Genomic DNA, 19535 nt, shown 5'->3' with positions numbered 1-19535 from the left:
ATGAGCCATTGTGGATTTGTTGTTGTTGTTGTTATTTATAAATTTTCCTTTCAGGAAAAATTTTAAATATTTTTTAAAAAATATTTTGCCTTTAGAAATAAAGATGAAAAATCCATAAAGGGTTGTATTGCACTATATTGCATATATGTATTCCAAGATGCAAATAAAAATATTACAAATAATGAGTAGAAATTGTTAATCATAGTCACAAAAAATGAACAGTTGGATTGTATTACTTGGTCAAGTTTCTGTTTTATACTTTTCCTTATAGATAATAAGAAGGATGATGCTATGTTGCTTTGAAAGAATATTAGGAGACTCTGAATCATGGATTTTCTCTACAGTGATCTTCATGAAGTCAGTATACTAGACCAAATAATATCATGCTCAACCTTCCAGGGAACTTAGCTATTTTATTTCTCATAACATCATCAATCTTATAAAATAGCTAAGTTCCCTGGAAGGTTGAGCATGATATTATTTGGAAGAAAGAGATAGCATACAAATAAAATTAAAATAATGGCAATTATTTTCTCTTTAAAAGCGTCAATAGAATGCAATGGTAAACAGAGTTATGGTGAAGTAACCTGACTTTTGATTTACAACTTACCATGAGTGGACTTCAACCATTTCTAATATGATAAATTAATGTTTTTTTTTGTTATTGTGTGACTCATTTCTTCTTAATAATTCTAATTATTTTTCTTTTTTGATTTCTTGAGACAAGGTTTCTCTGTGTAGCTTTGGAGCCTGTCCTTGAACTCTGTAGACCAGGCTGTCCTCGAACTCACATAGATCTGCTTTCCTATACCTTCAGAGTGCTAACATTAAAAGGTGTGTGCCACCACTGCCCAATAATTCTAAATTAAAAAGATTTGTTTTGCTTATTTGTGTATGTATATCAGTCCATGTGCAAGTGTGTGTATATATTTGTGTGGGCCAACATAGAGGGAAGCAGAGGGTCTCAGAATTGGAGGGGTAACTATTGCTGAGATAAACAACATGACCCAAAACAAGCTGGGGAGGTTTATTCTGCTTATACTTTTATATCTCCATTCATTTCCTAAGGAAGTCAGGGCAGGAAATCAAATAGGACTGGAAGCTGGAGGCAGACGCTGATGCAGATTCCATGGAGGCTGCTACTTACTGGCTAGGTCTCCAATGCCTGCTCAGCCTGCTCTTTTATAAAGCCCAGAACCCCCAGTACATGAAGGATAGATAACGGCCACAGTGGCCTGGGCTGTCTATCATTGATCACTAATTTAAAAAAAATGCCTTATAGCCTTATTTTATGGAGGAATTTTCTTATTTGAGGTTCCCTCTTTTCTGGTAACTCTAGCTTGTGTTTATTCAAGACAGTAGGCTTCCTCACAATATCATCTTAATAGAACCATTTTAACAGTGTTTGCTAATATGATCTACAAACTTGTAGCTGTAGCGTAAAGAATAAAAACCCAGAGACAGATAATGGGATTCAGGCTGAAGATCAGAAAAGCAAAGTAGCCAAACCACAAAGAGAGCTCTTACCTCTATGAAATCTTCAGTCTGAAAAAGTAGCGAGTTCCTGTCTCATCCCATTTTATATTCCTCTCTAGTGATGGTGTCAAAGGCATGCACCACCACTGCCTGTCCTCTGTGGTTCACTAGTGTGGCTGCTGTGATTAAAGATATGTGCCACGACTGTCTGATTGTATGGCTGACTAGTGTGGCTAGCTTTGCACTCTGACCTTCAGCCAAGCTTTATTTGTTAGACCATGGACAAAGCATCACTATATTTAGGTACACAGCTCCTCAACATTAAAAGTTATCACTGAATAAATAACTTTTTAATTCAGCTTTCTTTTCTAGTTAGTGAATGTTTAATTGCCTGCTTTTCCTATGCATTTCCCAGATTATGTTTAATTGTTTTTAATAATGTGCTTTCTTTGAGTTTCAGTTCTTGGGTGCATTATTTTTGGTTTTTCTGTTTGGTTGGTTTGTTGCTTTTTGTTCTTTTGATTTTTTTTTGGGGGGTGGGCAGGGTGTCTCTGTGTAGTACTGGTTATCCTAGAACTTACTCCATAGACCAGGCTGGCCTTGACCTCAGAAATTCACTTGTTGCTGCTTCCTGAGGGTTGGGTTAAAGGTATGTGACACCATGCCCAGCTGAATTTCAGTTGTTTTTGTTCAAAATACCTATTAATTATTTATTTCAGTGCATGCTATTAAATGTAACCTTCTGTACTGTTTATCATTGAATGTGACCATTGCCATTATTTTTGGATAATATTAAGATAGCTTTGGAATTTCTATGTGGCACCAATTTTCTACTCAATATATTTCATGAGTTATTATATTACTATAATAATATAATATATTATATTCTACCCTTTGTTAGTACAGAAAATGAGGCATGCTATTTGATAAAATTGTGTTTTTAAGTATGATCTGCCCTTTCCATCCATTAGCTTTTGGGATTCTTCTCTGTAAGATTGAGATCTGCTTCTTTTATGGTATGTTGAAATATACATATATATCTAGTGGTACTCCACTCTTCTTTCTGAGAACATCTTCTTTTTTTAAGTTTTAGAAAATCCTTGTACCTTATATGAATATTGACATTCTCACACAGTTTTTTTTTCTGTTTTCATTTTCGGAATATCTCATTAGATATATTTTGAACCAAAAATTATCTTATCCCAAACTTTTATGTATTTTATGATCATTATTATTTTATATGTCAATTTTGCATAATAGGTAATACCTCAGATCTTTCAATTTCTTAATTGTTTCTTCACAAATGTCACTTTTCATGTTGATCTTAATGTATTGTTTGCTGCATTACCAAGCATTTCAAGTGCTTTCAGAACAGGAATTTTATCGATTTATTTATTTGTTTATTTATTTATTTATTTATTTTATAGTCCATGCTATTTACCCAATAAAATTGATATGCAGCTTTGTCTACTATATTTGCTTAGGGTTTGTTACTCATTTGTCATAATCAGAGAATATTCCATCTTTGATCAATCAGAGTAATTGGGAAATTGTGAATTGAATCTAACAGCTTCTTTCTGAAATCAACTCATGAAATCTTTGTTGAAATTTTTTTAAGAACCTGCAAATTCATGATTCCAAAGATGGCAAGTAGTTATCAAACATATACCTAAAAATAAAAGAAGACCATAATATGTGTGAAAGCGATGAATATCTACCCTAATCTTCCATTTGTCTAAGTTTCAATCTATCATTATTTTAAAGTTCTAAGTTTTAGAATTTCAGTTTAGTTCATAGATTTTCTTTCCCTTTAAAGCATTATCTGTTTTATTAACAATTTGTTATTTTCTCTTGTCTCTCTCTATAATTAATTTCTAGCTAAGTTCATTATTAATCTTTGATCATTATTTTCATGCAGATGATACCTGTCCTTTTACTATGCCATTTGTCTATTTCTGTAACAGTTTGTCCCCACATACAATTTGTAATTTTATGTTATGTGCTCATTTGATGCATAGTTATCCCCTTCTGTTCTTCCAGTGTTTTGTAAACATTAATCAAAACATAATTTTGCTATTATTAATGAGGTAAGTTCTGAAGTGTTCAGCCTACTTTGTGTTAATTTATTGCCTCTCATTGGTATTTAATGATTAGATCAAATGTTCATATATTCATACTTGACCTCAAAGTTTTAGATTCTTCACTTATGGCACTTTAAATCATGAAAATCTAATATACATCTTCCTTTGGTTATTCTATAACTTTCCTAGTTTGTTTTATGGATTAAAAGTATCTGTGTTAATACAGGAAGTCATGCTTATTCCCTTCCCTTGTCTGCTAAGGTTATGTCTCCTCCATCTGTTTAGATGCTAATACTCTGGACCACCATTTCTTAGTCATATATCAAGGACCAGTATGTTCTTAACCTACTAGGACATAGACTAAAACACACTGCTCAGACTTGGAATTTATAGTTGTCTTGTGTCAATTTCTTCATTGCTTTGTTTAATTTAAGCATTTAAAAGATTTAAAAAAAAACTATTTTTGGAAGCTGAGGGTGTAACTCAGTGTTAAAAGACTTGTCCAGCATGCATGAGATCCTAGGTTTGATACTCAGCACATTAAATAAATGAATAAATCAGTAAATCTGGTTCTGTTGTCATGTAATTTTCATTGGGGAGATAAGCACATAAGTCTGTTTGCTCTAGATAGGAACCAAAGGCAGACCAAAGCAATGAAACTACCCAAATGTGACTAAGAGAACTAATACATTTATAGGAATGTCTTGTGGGAACAAGAATGAGGGGTTACTGACAGTAACATAAATTACTCAAAAGCAACTCTATCAGTGAAAAGACCACTCCAACATATGTGGTAACTCAAAAAAGCTGCATTTTCAGAGCTCCCTTTACAGCCAGCAGGTATTACTTGAGAATATGCTCTTTTCCCCAGTTATCATCGCTACTTATATAACCTGTACAAGGCCTTGTAGATTGTGTAATTTTCTGAGATTCCTGAGTCTTCCAACTTGCATGAGTTGCTTTCCTCCATCCAGGAGGGAATGCTCCAATTTGGAAGACATGGCTGTACAACTGGGGACTCATATTTTATTTTTACTTGTTTACTGATGTACATTAGCTAAGTCCAATATGCTTTGAAAACCAGAAATTCTGAACATCAACTCCCTAATGGATCAGAAAAGGTTTTGAAATTGCATTATTGACCGTGCTCTTCTGACACATCTTCCTTTATAAACTAAAGGGAAGAAAAGCATGAATGAATATCATATCTCTTAATTTCTCTCTGCTTTGATATCAATCTGTTGTGCCATGTTAGAAAAAAAACCTAAAACTGGAAGCAAATTGTCCATCTGTAACATAAGAAACCCTAGTTTGCACCTCAAATAAATATATTCTGTTCTCATAACCAAGGAAATCTAGATAGAACAAACTTTTAGGAAAGATCCTACATCCTCTTCAGTATTTTGGAATTTAATATTTTGATCATTTCCCATAGAATTCTTTTTGATGTTAGTATTACAAAAGATGTGTCATTTCACCATTTTTCAACAAAGAAAAATCATGTCTTATTGAGTCTAGAGTTTAATGATGTTGGTTTTTGCTGCTTGATAGATCTCAAGAAGTGATAACAACATAAAATCTTTGGTGATTGCTCTAAAAAAGGGTTTCAAGTGCCCTGACAAAATAAGATTATGTTACTTATTTCTACATACAGAAAAAGAAAGCAAGCTACATTTTTTTACCTTGTCACATTTCAACTAAGATATGTGTAGCTTGTCAAAATTACAAAACAACACTTTTTAAACCTTCTAAATCATGTGAAGTGAATGAATATATATACTCCATAGATCATAAAAAATACACTGTAATTCCTTTTTTAAAGTACTTCTTTAATATAATCAAAATAGTTCAGGCTTGTACTCAAATGTAAAGTACTTGGCTAGCCTTTACAGAATTTTTGAATTCTATTTTAAACATAGAAAATATTAAAATAAATAGATAGTATATTATAAAATTAATGAAAATCCTCAAAATGATAACTATCATAATATGAGTATTTTTAAGTGATACTCTCTGATGTAATCCCTTGAGATAATGACTGTGATCAATTCGTGTTTGGAACGTTAAATTTTAGGGAAGTACAGCAACTATAAAAATGCTGACTTGGATAGGAGCAGAGCCAAAAGGTTTTAACCATACAGAAGCAACTAAAGGAAGTTAAGGGCAGACAAATTCTCTTCCTGCATAAAGAGCACAGAAATTGGATATCCAGTAACAAATAGTCAGCCTGAAAACATACAGACAAGTAACTTAAAACAGACTGAGCAGATTGTACTTATGTATTTAGAAACACATGTAACAAAAGTTAATGAAAAGGGGAGTCTGAGTTTAAAGAAGCAAGGAAGGGAGTGATGGATGGGAGGTTTGGGAAGAAAGAAAGGGAAGAAGGAAATTATATAATTGGAGTCTATAAAATAGGTAATTTAAAATAGTGGGAAGGAAAGGAGGAAAAATTAATTTAAATTTGATGTTGCCTAGCCATTCGTACAGAGCTGGAATTAGGAATGGTTGGCCTATCTTGCCAACATAAGCATGGCTTTGATTTTACTTGCCTGTAAGTATTGGATAATATTGCCCAGTAAATGGGAAGTGGAATAATATCTCAGATGGAGTGCTATTGAACCAGCATTAAAACTGAGAACATTGAAACAAACAAGCAGAAACAAGCTTGAGAAATTTGAGAAGATTCAACCTGGGGACTGGTGCCGTGAAATAGAAGGCAAACAGCAGACAGTTGTTTCTGAAATAAGAGGAATGAAATAAGAATGAAATGGTTGGTGCTCATGAGTCTCTAAGACTGGGAGCTGGGCAAGGAAAAACTAATCTACCCTTCCTATAAAGATCTGTTCTGAAGTGAGGGATGAACTTGTCTCAAAAGTCAAGGACTGATTGTGCCTGAAATAATTTGTCCTATTTCTTTTTACCTTTTCATCTACCTTTGAAATAAAAGATTAGAGATAAGAGGAAAGCTAACTAGATGCTTACTAGGAGAATAAAATTTTTACAAGAAAGCTATAACTGCAGCTATCTTCAAAGACAGTGAGTGCTATGTCTCAGGGAATGGGAAGATCAACTCTTCTGGTAATGGTAGAACATAATATGTCCCCAGCAGTATCCTTAAGAGCTGGAAAACTCAGGGCATTAATGAGTTGGAAGCTGGACCAAGATGCTGAAAAAATCTTCTTTACCAGTACTTTGTGGGTAGGATAATAGTGGGCAAATAAAACTTCTACTAAGGGTTTAACAGCCACGAGAGAAAGGGATCTCCCTTTCAAAGGATACACACAGACAGATCTGATGATAATAATTTGAACAAAGAGACAGGCAATTGCTGAAAGCACAGCTTAAGAGCATAAGATAAAAACACAGTAAGTATGCTTAAACAAAGAGAAAATAGAATGGGATTCTGGGGGTGTTTCTTTCTTCAAGGCACTTGTAAAATTATCACTACATCCTTCTTAATGTCTCTTCTCTAATTTTGTGTTCATGAAATTCTTAGGAATGAATACACCTCACTCAAAATTTAATTGATGATTGCAAATAGAATTTAATCAGGAACTGTCTAGATATTTCATTAGTCAATGGAAACATAAGCAGAAAAGGAGAATAACAAAAAATGGGAAAGAAAGGAAGGAAGAAAAGAAAGAAGGGAGGAAGGAGAGGAAGAGGAAGAGAAAGAGAGGGAGGGGAGGGAGAAAAATAGGGAGAAGAAATGAGAATGGAATAAGTAGCACCAGCATTCGTGAGAAACATAAAGTTTTAATGTTTTAAGCCATTACATTCAGGATTGTTATTGCAAAACCTAATTCATCCTAAGTAATGCAGTTCCCTAGCATATTACGTAGCCTGGAATGAAAATCACCCTACTTATGGCCTTAATTTCTCCACAGTGGAGTAGTACCATGTTGAAGCAATGTTGTCTGTGATAAGTCCTTATATTTGCTTTTTTCTCCATCACAATGATTGCTCAAGATCAAATTTTGCTTATTACATAACTAGCAAACTGCACAGTACAATTCTACCCATGAATATGAGATCATTTAATGAGTAAGCCAGAAAGACTAAACTCATAGAGGATTATAAGTAAAATGTAGCCTAGGGGCCACCCCTGCCAAGACTGCCATTACAGTGTAGAGGAAACAGGGTTAGAAATGGTTCTTTGTATCTGAGTTCCCAGGAGCTCTATAAATGTCTTGGCATACAGTGTATAGAGAGTAAAATTTACTTTCCCAAATGTTTTTCTCTTTAGAGAAAGAGCAAGAGTCACATCTCTAGCACTAAAGGACTAAATAATATTTGATTGTAAGCTACAGACACAGAGAACATGGAGTGAACATATATAGGAGCAAATGGTTCATTATCTCACTTGCTTGGGGAGTCTAAAGTCTTAAGATCAAAATGATGACAGAGACTGGAGATGGAGGAATTGAAAGATGACAGTCGAAGAGCACACAGTTTAGACATATGACTTGATTTTTGAGATCTATTGTATCATAAGTGCCTATAATTGACATATTTTATACATACTAATAAATACCTCTATACTTTGAATTTCTCACCACCCAAGCAAGGTGTTACTACAATCATACCATTATTTTATTTTGTCATCCTATTGCCTATGAGATATATTATTATATGATACTCTATTTTATAATGTTACACAATCATTATTTGTCACTTTAAGATACTACTCAATAAAACAAAAGTTTGGCTTTATAAATTATGTATGTTCTGTGCTATTGGCTTAGCAAACATTCTTCTTAATCCTATAATCATATCTTCTTTAGCAATTGTGGCTAAGCCTAAAGGCCAATTCTAACATTTCTTCCCATTATTGTTTAAGAACGTGAATTTTCAATTGCGTACATAAACCTCCCTATACATCTCTTGTCACTCTTTGGTAGAGTTGGAATTAAAAGTCACTTCCACCTGTGTTGTAGGAGAAGAAGTAGAAACCATTGCTTCTATCCCTGCCTTTGAGGAGAAACTCGGGGCTCTTGGCACTGAATGAGGTACAAGAAGAGGCAATGTTAACAGATGTTATGAAATGCACCTGCTGATGGGATGTTGAAACTCCCCAAACTCTCATCTGTTAGGAGGGCTAGCAATGCTCTTGTGAATGAGAACCTGATATTAGCAAGAGGTGGTTATACTACTCTGTCTTTGGTTGGGACTGTAGAACAAAAATGTACTTGGCTGAGAAGAAGCTGTTGATTGCTTACATGGGCTTCTGTGGCATGCCAGCTCTTCTTGCCAGCCTGCTTTTTCTTATCAAAGAGCTCAGAGCTCCAAGTGAGGTGAGACTCCCATTTGACAAGCAGGCATAGCCATTTGGGGAATATACAAATTAAAAGGCTTCAAGATAGAAATAGGAGCATTAGCAGCAGGGAGTATCTTAGGGATACACTGTCAAATCACATCCAGGAGTTGGCAGAGTGAGTCATTCCCTTCCAAAGGATAAACCCTGCTGTGTCAGTACTTGGACAGTCTCTGAATCTGTAGTAGCTATTTAAAGTTGCCAGAGATGACTTTAATATCCGCAAACTCTATATCTGCTTAGGAACACGCTTGAACTTTACACAGTATACCCATCTCCCATATTGCTTCAGCATTTCTCCTAACTTCCCACTTATTACTCATGCATAGTCATAGAACTTTGCTTTTGGGAGGTCTTAATACAGAAATGGACAAAATTAGAGACATTTTGCCTTGGTCAACCAATGACTCACACCATCAGATACAATTGTAATTTGTAGGATCTCCGTGGTTTTTATCAGAATGTGTGACATATGTACCCTGTCATGGATACATTTGATCTCCGTGTTGACCAAAAAATCCTAATTATGACACAAAAAAGCCTCCTTAAACTGGCTCAATTAGTTTACTAGGGAGCTGTAAAATATCTTATAGAAACCACAGGGGTTGACGGATGGCTGTAATCATGTCAGGAGCATTGGTTATGACTGTAGGTTTCTGAACTCCGTGTTCGCTCTTAGATTGTACCCACTTATACAATCTCCTTCCCTTTATGCATCCATCTATCTATCCCTGCCTTCTTACTTCCATCCATCACTCATTCTTTCTTCTCTCCATCCATACTTGTTCGTTTCCTTCCCTATGTTCTTTTGCTTATATCAGCTCTCCATACTCTCTGTGGTACTTCCTGCTCTCATTTGCACCCTCTATTTTACTATGAACTCATTTGACAATTTATTATGAACTTTATGGCTTTCTGGGTTCTGCATTTGCTTGACTCTTTTCTTTGGCACCTTCTTCAGGATGTAGTTTCTGTACCTCAATCAACAAATCCATTGTGACAAAGGTTGAGTTTATTTGTGGTGCAAGGAGAAATCCAGACTCCCTTGCATACAGGTGAGTGCGTAGTATGTGGATCTGTCAATTTGGTACTTTTTTATTGTTGTGACCAAATCCCCAAGAGAAAGAACTGGCAGGGGAAAGACTCACTATAGCACATAGTTTTAGAGGGATTTGAACTCATGGTAGGAAATGTGGAGGCAGTGTGGAACAGTTCTGTCTCCTATGTTACAAATGTGAAGTTGAGTGTTCATATGCCTGCTCATAAGTTCACTGTTCATATGCCTGTGGACCAGGAAACAGATGATGCAGCTTGAACCAGGGTCAAGTATAGCCACCAGATACTCACCACTAGTGGCTTACATCTAGAAGTGACACCCTAACACCTAAACCAAAGAGCACCGTGACAAGCTGGTAACTAAAAGCTATATCTGTTACTTTCTGTTGCAAATTTTAAAAGTTTATATTGGTTCTCAGTTACAGAAGGATAGAGAATCCATCATGGTAGGGAAGATATGGAATGGTGGTAGAAACAAGAAGGCTGACTGATCTCTCCAGGAAAGACAAAGGGGATGGGAGAAGACAGAAAACGGTATAAATCAATAAAACCTCAAAGCCCATATCCTGTAACACACTTCCTCTGGTGAGACTTCACCTGCAAAAGGTTCTATAATGTCCATAAACAATGCCATTGATGGGGAATGTTTTCTTTTTTTTTTTAATATGCTCTAGAATTTTAATACTATTTAGAAAGAAAATGAATTCACACTGTTTGCCATATTTTAATGGCATCCACAGTTATGGGTGATTGGGTTGTAAGTAAAGCCCAGTTCTATCCAACAAGAAAGTGCTCACTACATCCATGATGTCATAATGAATAATTCTTTTTTTTTTCCTGTGGGTGACATGGAAAATCTACGTCAACGAGCAGAGACTAAAGATGGGGAATGTTTTCAAACTTGAATTTGTGGGGCATTTATTATTCAACAGCCATATTCTCGAAACTTGATTCATATCATGATGAGTTACAATGTTAGGCAGACAATCCAATGATTAATTTTAATATATGCATTTAGTAAATTATTTTCTCAATGACCTCTTCTGCTTTAAATAATATTATCACAAGGTCAGCATTTATTCCTGCTTACTGTATAGTATAAGCACAGCACCAGTGGACTACATTTTTCTTCCTTTCTAGAATATGCTTCAGTCGTTTCTCAGGGGTCTTGATTGGGGCAATGTTTCCTAAGTGATAATCTTTACTAAGGAAGACCAAATACAGCACTCACGGATTCAGGTTTCAGGTTTTCATGTACATGCACAGCATCTCTAGCTTTCAAAGACAAAGTTACCATCTTTTGTATAGCTATGGTCAGGATTTTATTTTTAAATTGTGATTTACAGCAGTTATATAAAAAGAGTAAAAGTCAAACTAGGTATTGTGTGCTTGGAGTCTCAGCCAACTGTGAAATTGTAACACTTCACTTAAAACTAAGAATTTGTTAAATCTAAGATGGGTGTTCTTAAATAAGCAAAATGAATGTTTTAAAAATTTAGATTTATTTAATTTATTTTATATGAATGGGTTTTCACAAGGGTAGAGTGCCCTCAGAGATCTGGAGATGGCTTCAGATTCCCTGAAACTCTAGATACAGAGAGCTAAAAGCAACCATGTGAAGAGTACGAACCAAACTTGGGTCCTCTGTTAGAACAGCTAGTGCTCTCGATTGCTGAGCCAACTTTCTAGCACCAGAGTTATTTTCACCTAGATATTGCTTAATAAGAAGAAGAACTCAGTCAGATGTATGGGAACAGACTTTTATGGTATGTGTTTATTGGCATAATTTGGTACTTAAACCAGAACTTAATATATCCAAGTTCCTATGGGTCAAGTGGAAATCTTGATAAAAAAAATCAGAGTCCTCTACAGGGAGTATGAATATATCAACAAGAAAAATTAAACAATGTTTATTTCTAACCAGATCCTTAATGACTACATAGCTGGGTATCCACAGACCAAAGTTAACCTATCAATGTCATAGAAAAGTATCAATATGACTTTGACTCTAGAATTATTATTTTTTTCCAGTACAACGTAGAAGCAAAAACAGTCATAAACAAAATGAATTTCAATTGAGTTAGGTTCCTTACTTAAAGACAACCTAACTTGGAACGAGGTTTGAATTAAAAACATAATTCTGTTGATTCTACCACCTGCTGGGACTGGTATTTACTACAGTTATTCCATGTTTCTTTGTTCACCTTACTGTGAGTTACTGTGTGCACAGCCTTAATTCACAGTCTCTGTCTGTTTTTAGTTCACATAGGTATTGTGAACATAAACTTATACACAGAAAGACAGATTTATCTATATTTCAGCCAAGCTTTTGCAAAGCAAGCCCAGGCTGAAGAGAGATTGTTGATTGATACTAAATCTTTGACAGCTGGGTGTATATTTTCTGCAATAAGATGAGTAACTTGGGCTAAAGAGGACCAATGAGGATAAAACTCAGATTTATTAAGGACCTTTCCAGTGAGCAGGCTGTGTCCTTACTCACCGCTAAAATAAATAGTGTCCAATTCCAATTATAGCATCCCATGATGTGTAATTTATCTTTGATTAACTGCTATAAATTGTTATCATCTTCTTAATCCTGGGTGAATTTCCCATCATGTTTTAACATCTGTAGATTTAAAGTGCTGTGGTATTCTGTATATTTCTTCAAGAATACATTTTATAATGTATCATTTGAGACTTTTTAAAGGGTTCCTACTTCTGTCTCTTATATAATAAAACGCATGAATTCTGCTCTTAATATTTGATCTACAAACTTGGTATGTATAATAAGCAGTGGAGTAGAAATAACTGTTTCTTCCACACAACTTCTAGGCTTCATTGATGAAGGGAAATCAGCTGTGACAAATTTGTTTTTATTTTTGTAGTCAATATACACATATATTTGCATATATAGATATGTTTTTCTTTATTTTTGAGAATTTTATAGATGTATAAAATGAAATATCATATCTACTTCCCACCCCTCCTCCTCTCTCCATATTCCTCTCAACAAGCACTACCCACTTCATGTATTTTTTTAATCACCCACTAGATCCAGTTAGCATTGCCCATATATGCATGGATGGACACAGAGCAGTCCACTACACCATGGCTATTCTTCTGGTGGCTGTATCCTCAAAAAAAAAAGAGCTATTGATTCCCTTTCTCCTAGAAGATCTCAATTGCCAGGAGCTCCTCAGTACAGAGTGAACTTGGAGATCACCTATGTCAGCTGTGGTGGGAATTATGGCTGCCTTGAACTTGTGTAGATTTCTTATTGGTTAGCCATTATGCTAGAAGTCCATTGCATATTAGTCATATTATATCGAGAAGACAGAGTTTCATAGCTACCCATCTTCCAGCTCTTGTATTATTTCTGACTCCTGTGATGTTCCTTACCCCCTAGTGGTAGCAAGGATGGTACTTGGATGATATAGATTTCATATTTAGTACTAAGCAATCAGTTCCTTCCTCGCAGTACTTTGGTCAGATGCATCTCTCTATTGACTGCTGTCCAATCTCTGACCAAATCTAACTCAAAGGAGTTCCTATTCCCCTTATTTTTGATATGCTTGACAATATAAATAATAATGCATCTTTCTTTCTATTCAAGAAAGACATATTCCACTTAAAAATTTGAATATTAATATCTCTCTGACATTAGACATGCTTGTCATTTGTACATCAGTTTTTGTACTTGCAACATAGCCACACTAATATAATACATTATTTGTCACAGTATAATGTGGATAAAATGACAGAATACTCTGAAGCACTTGACAAATGCTTGGCATTTTAAATACCCAGCAAATATTTATTTTTAAACCATTCTTGAAGCATTGAATGTTTATAGGAACAAGCAATAGTGAAAGGATCATTCTGTTGACTTATGCTTGATAACCAGAGTCTTCCTGAGTGGCTGGCATTGTTTTAATAATAATTAGAATGTTTTACAGTGTACATCTACAGGGAGAAAATAAGAAATAGCATGCTTCCTAAAGATAATTAAGTGATATACTATTTAATATTCCCAATATCATCACTTCTGTTCTTAGTATTATATCTGAGAGCTAATGGAAAATAATGGCAAGAAAGATCTGAACTAATGTGCATAGTTGGTTTTCATCATGTCTCTGAAGTGTTGCTTATATAGAGAGTCAATTATTTGGCTATAGGGAATGAACTGCTATTTTGAAATTCTAAAGTTATTGGTTCAAGAAGGTAAGACCTCTTTTGTTAAATCTGGAGTTTATATAATGGATAAAGACACACCGTTGCAGCTATTTGTGGTGACACATGCCTATAATTTTACCGTTTGACAGTCTGAGGCAAGAGGGTCATTAGTTCAAAGCAAGCCTGTGCTGAGTAGAATAGTGACCTGCTGTCTCCAAAAACACTGAAGTGCATGGGAGATAGCTCCACAGATGCATCTGTTACGTGAATTTAAAATAGTATCAAAGGAACCAATATGTGTTTGTTTCACATTGAGGAAAAATTAACAAAGCACTTCCATTTTGATTTGTCTGGTCAAGAGCAAGCCCAAGTTCAAATTCTCTACTTCTGCCTTATGCCTTCCATCTGTCTGAAGCTTACGGATTCTGGTTTGTTTGTTTTTTCCTGAAGTGTATCTATGTTTGCCTATATCTCTCTGCATGATGTCTGATGGTCTTGGTTGCTTTCTGTGGATGTTGTCCTAATCAAGGACTTTATTCAAATTTATGAGCAGCACAGAAAGCATCATTTGGGGAAGGAATGGGGGAAACTTTACAGAAATGTTTAACCAAGTTTTACAAGGATTTAAGCTATTTACCATAACTGAACTCAAAGCACTGTACACACATCAATCAAACAGTATCAGTATGTTGCCTCCAACATTTATGGAGGCTATTTGGCTATTTGTATGAGGTCACTTTCTACCCGTTTGTTGATTAAAAAAAATGGTTGTCATAACACATACCACGACACTAGTATTGCTCTCTTGGATAAGTTCATGAGAAGGATCATAATTTGAGATTACGTCTGTGCATTAGGTTGCAAAAGCTAATTATGTAAAACTCCAAGGTTGTGTGTTGCATGTTCTTGTAAATGCAGTTTAAACAAATAGGTAGAATTAATAGCAGGATACTAGTCTTTAGTCTTCAGTGGCCGCAAGGTATATTTTAGATTGGCTGTAAGGTTTATCAAAAATTCCAGTCTCTTATAATGAAAAAGACGTTTTCGTCAAAGTGTATCACCTGTGATAGTAAAATAGTTGCTGCAAAGCTTGAGGACCTGTGTTCAATCCCTATATCTTATACAAACAAAATAGGTGTGATGGTACTCAGAATCCCAGCACTGGATACATAGAGCTCAGTGATAGTCAATGTAGTCTATCTGGTGATCACCAGGCCAGTGATGCCATCTCAAAAACAAACAACAAACAAACAACAAAAACCAGAAAAGACAAAACCAGAACAACAGCAACGCAGAACTAAGAGGATAGTGTCTAGAAACACCACCTGAAGTGACCTCTAGCTTCTGCTACGCACACCTGTAAACAAACTGATGTGCACACACAGAAAATTAAAATAAGTAAATAAAGGACCATGACTTGGGCCATCATAGAGAATATATGTAAAAGTATGTAATAGTTTCTTTTATAATAGCTTGAGTGCCTAAAACCCGAACTTTACCCAGGTTTCCATTTGGAGTGAAGCCCCATGGATAGACTTTGATTTGGAAATGCCACCTTTGTAGCAGATCATTTGATAGTCTGGCATGTTTTTCCCTTGTCATAGTAAAATAATCATCTTCCAAATGAATTACAGTAGCGTATTTGCAGATTTTAGTCAGCCCAGGACAGTCCTCTGATAATAATGACATGGTGACTTTGGGAGATCTGATGCCACACTGATGCTTCAGTCAGGTCTGAGCCATTTAATTACGTGGATGTGAACTGACAGATGGATTTAGAATTTTTATAGGTTGGTTCATTGAACTGGAAGAGAACCACGCATGAGTATTTGGAAATTACAATGTATAATGTAGTGTGTGTGTGTGTGTGTGTGTGTGTGTGTGTGTGTGTGTGCATGTGTGTAGCACCTAAGACTCACTATTTACTTAGGAGTTCACATGGCTGTGGCTTAGCTCCATCTGGCATCTGTCTCTGGCAGGGCTACTTGGCTTCTCCCTGACTCTGCCTCCTTCCTCCCAGCATTCAGTTTAGGTTTTCCCACCTTGCTCTGTTCTACCCTATCAGGCAAAGCCAGTTTCTTTATTCACCAATGATATCCACAGCATACAGAGGGGAATCCCACATCACTTATGTATACATACAATTAGTAGGCCAGAGCACCCATGATCTTGTCACCTCCCAAAGACCCCATATATAAACAATGGTACACTGAATACTAAGAATTCCACATGAGATTTTGAAGCACATTTAGATTTAAACCACATTAGAATGCAACTATAAGTATGTCAATTTATGAAAGTGGCTTGAAAATTAGGCAAAAAACTTATCTAGCAAAGGTACTGGAAGATATGTAAGGAGCTTCTAAATTTATTCTAGAAACAAGACTGTTAATCAGAAAGGTAACTTTAGTAATCTTCACACTTAAAGCCTATGGAAAATCTCTAGTCAATACTATATAATGAATTTCTTTAGTAATACTTATGGCACGTAGTTCTTTAGTGATGGGCATATTGTGGATGTCTCAATTTGAACCATTCAAAGTATGTCTGGTTTTCTTGTTGTGTAAAACTCCCAGTTACCCTTATCTTCTTCTCTCCCTTAATGAAGAATGAGTTTAGTTAGCATATGATAAATATCATAAAGTGTCATTATATGATAAAATATCAAAGTGTTTCTGGCAAGTGTAAGCTAAAATTCTATCAATAATTCTTCAACAATATAAGAAAAAGAATACTGGCTATTTCCTAAAAGTTGCACTTGACTATCTGTGGTCTACATTCTATTTCTGAGAAAAGTGTATTTTTCTCATGAAAAACAGAAAACCAGGCTTTAGCATTCATGAAGGACTCTATAGCTTGAGGACTCACTGATAGCAATTGCTATATATGTGATAAAAAATTGATCTGTCTGTCCCCCAAGCCTATATCTTTCTCCCTAAAAAACTCAAAATATAGATAGAACACTAACATCATGTTTTTATAATAATATTCATGTGAGGTAGACATTATTATGGATCCTATTTATTGCACGTGAAACTCTATCTAAAATGTCTGTGTTAGTAATTCTGAGGAGATGCACCTGAGATCCAGATTTGATTGCCAAAGAGCTTTATATTTCATTGCATCCCAATTACTAAAGTCTCACATCTTTTTTTCTTTTTATATACTTGTGTGGAAATGGAAAGTAACTGGTCAGCACGATCTCCTAAGTGGCTTTCTGTATAATTTAAAGTCATCTTCAAGGTGGTATTGATAGCAAGCTTCATAAAGCACAGAAAGTGGCAATTCTTCCAAAGACTGAAACAATAAATAGTATGGTAATGCATAATCTATAGCTTTAATGTAGGTGATTTCCTACAAATAGAAAATAAATAATGTGTATTGCATATTTCACTTAGACGATTGCTTTTTAATGATCATTGAAGAATGGAATATTTATGACAGATGCAGCAACTTAATGTTCCAGCCATCTATGAACCAGGGCTTTTCTTGGCTGTGGTGTTATTAAGGTGACTCCTTACCTTTGTTTACTTGAGGGTTTGACTTTGGGGCCAAATGGTACATTTCAATAAAACAAAACTTGATAAAAAGAAAATCTTGGCTTTAAATGTAGCACTGAAACAAGTTGGCAGTGCACCTTAAAATATTGGATGTTCAGAGACTTTCTTTGAAATTTACTAAGGATGGCTTAGAGATATTCATAAAGGCACCTGTACTGGGTTGGAAAGCCAATAAGCTGTTAAATACCATGTTTCATGCCCATCCCTGTGGTGCAGCACATGCTGTTTGGCTTTATTGTGTTGTACTGGTATGACAGAGATTGAGGTTTACACAGAATCTTTGAAAGCAATGGAAATCAATTTTCTCCTTCCCTAACAGTCAGAAGTTAGCAAAGGTTAGACCACTGAAGAAGACTCTGGCATTTTATTTGTTTGGCATTTTATTTATTCTAGATCACCTAGTCCCTAGAGGACAGTAAAATAGGATGAAGGATTTGGTTAGAAAGAAAATTTGCTGAGCTGGTATTGTCTTGCATTGTGTTCTGGAAGTCACAAGAAAGGGGAAAGGAAGAACAGCACTGTCCTGTGAGTCCTTGTCTCTTAGTGATTGAAAGCACCTCTTCGCAATTCCAACAAAGCTAGGTGAGAAAATCCCATTGTGAGTATTCTTGAGAAGACAATTCTCCTTGGTGAATCTAGGCCATTGCCATGACAATACCAAGTCTTGAAAATTCGTTTTTCTACTTTTTTTTTGTATCTCAAAATGCTGCATGTCTTGGTCATAAAACAATAATCTTGAGAAACAACCTTGACACGAGACAAATGTCTACATTTTTAAGGTAATTAAAGGGAACTCGAATTAGAACTCTTTGTGACTGAAAAGTCCAAGCTACTTGTTTTTGAGTTTTCAAACACAACCACAAATAATGTGTTTCTCTGCTAACTTGTCCCAGTATTGCACTGGCAGTGATGGGTAAGTCAATGCGTTAAATGGCTTAACAGTGTAAAAATTATCATCATTTTCAAATATTTTAACCTTCACATTTTCTTAGAAGACTACAAGGTGAGAAGTTACGTTTTTAGAATTCCTGTAATAAGCTGTAATAACAGCCAACTGTTCCTATGAATTTGTGATTCCACACAGTAAAATTATTTACTATCTAGCTTCTCTATTTTTTAAAGCTGTGGCAACAAGAAATCAAGGTAACTGGTGTGACTACCAGATCAGCACTCCTTGAAGCATGGTGATAGTGGGGTGGGGATGTAGGGAGGGAGCACACACACAAAAACAAACAAACAAACAAAAATAATACTGATCCAGCTTAAATATGTAATGTTGACTTTTTATTCCAAATTATTTATTTGCTCTTGGGGGGGGGTAAGAAAATTAAGCTACAATGTCTTATACATTATACATAATTTACTTGATGATGGAACAAACTTCTATTATTTTAATTTTGAAAGAACCTATTGTAATTATTTAGTTAAATATGATTTTGTAATTGCAAAAGACCTCAACAGGATATGAATCCATAGCGGTAAGTATAAGCAATATATATTTGGTATCTCTGCTTTCTTCATCGATGCTAAGTGGTAGCAGTCATCATTTTCTTTCTTATGAAATTCTCTAATAAATTCTAGGATTTATCATCCTAAAGCACATTCCTTCAGAATTGCATGTGGATAAACAGGTCTCCTGCCCTCTCAAGTGAAGAATCCAATGTTGGCAGCAGAATTCATGATCTGTCCTTAGCTTCCCTACATAATAATTACTTAACCAGGTTTTCCACTGCTTCCCAGACCCAGCCTCGCTAATCTTAGTGATGCAGAATGACATCCAAACACAGACTATCTTTTCAATTCCATTTTGCTTGTAATTGTCAATGGGACAATAAAAGTGAAAACTAGAAAAGAGAAAGAATAAAACATTTA

At 35.3% G+C, this 19535-nt stretch overlaps 1 protein-coding gene across 3 annotated transcripts in view; it reads left to right on the top strand.

The window, feature by feature from the left end:
* Positions 1-19535, top strand: part of Cntn4 (contactin 4) — a 998986-nt gene that overhangs the window by 259594 nt on the left and 719857 nt on the right. The gene's annotated exons all lie outside the window — the stretch shown is intronic.

Source organism: Microtus pennsylvanicus, chromosome 8 (genome assembly GCF_037038515.1).
Source record: "Microtus pennsylvanicus isolate mMicPen1 chromosome 8, mMicPen1.hap1, whole genome shotgun sequence".
Taxonomy (NCBI): domain Eukaryota; kingdom Metazoa; phylum Chordata; class Mammalia; order Rodentia; family Cricetidae; genus Microtus; species Microtus pennsylvanicus.
This window is presented reverse-complemented; position numbering and strand designations above follow the sequence as displayed.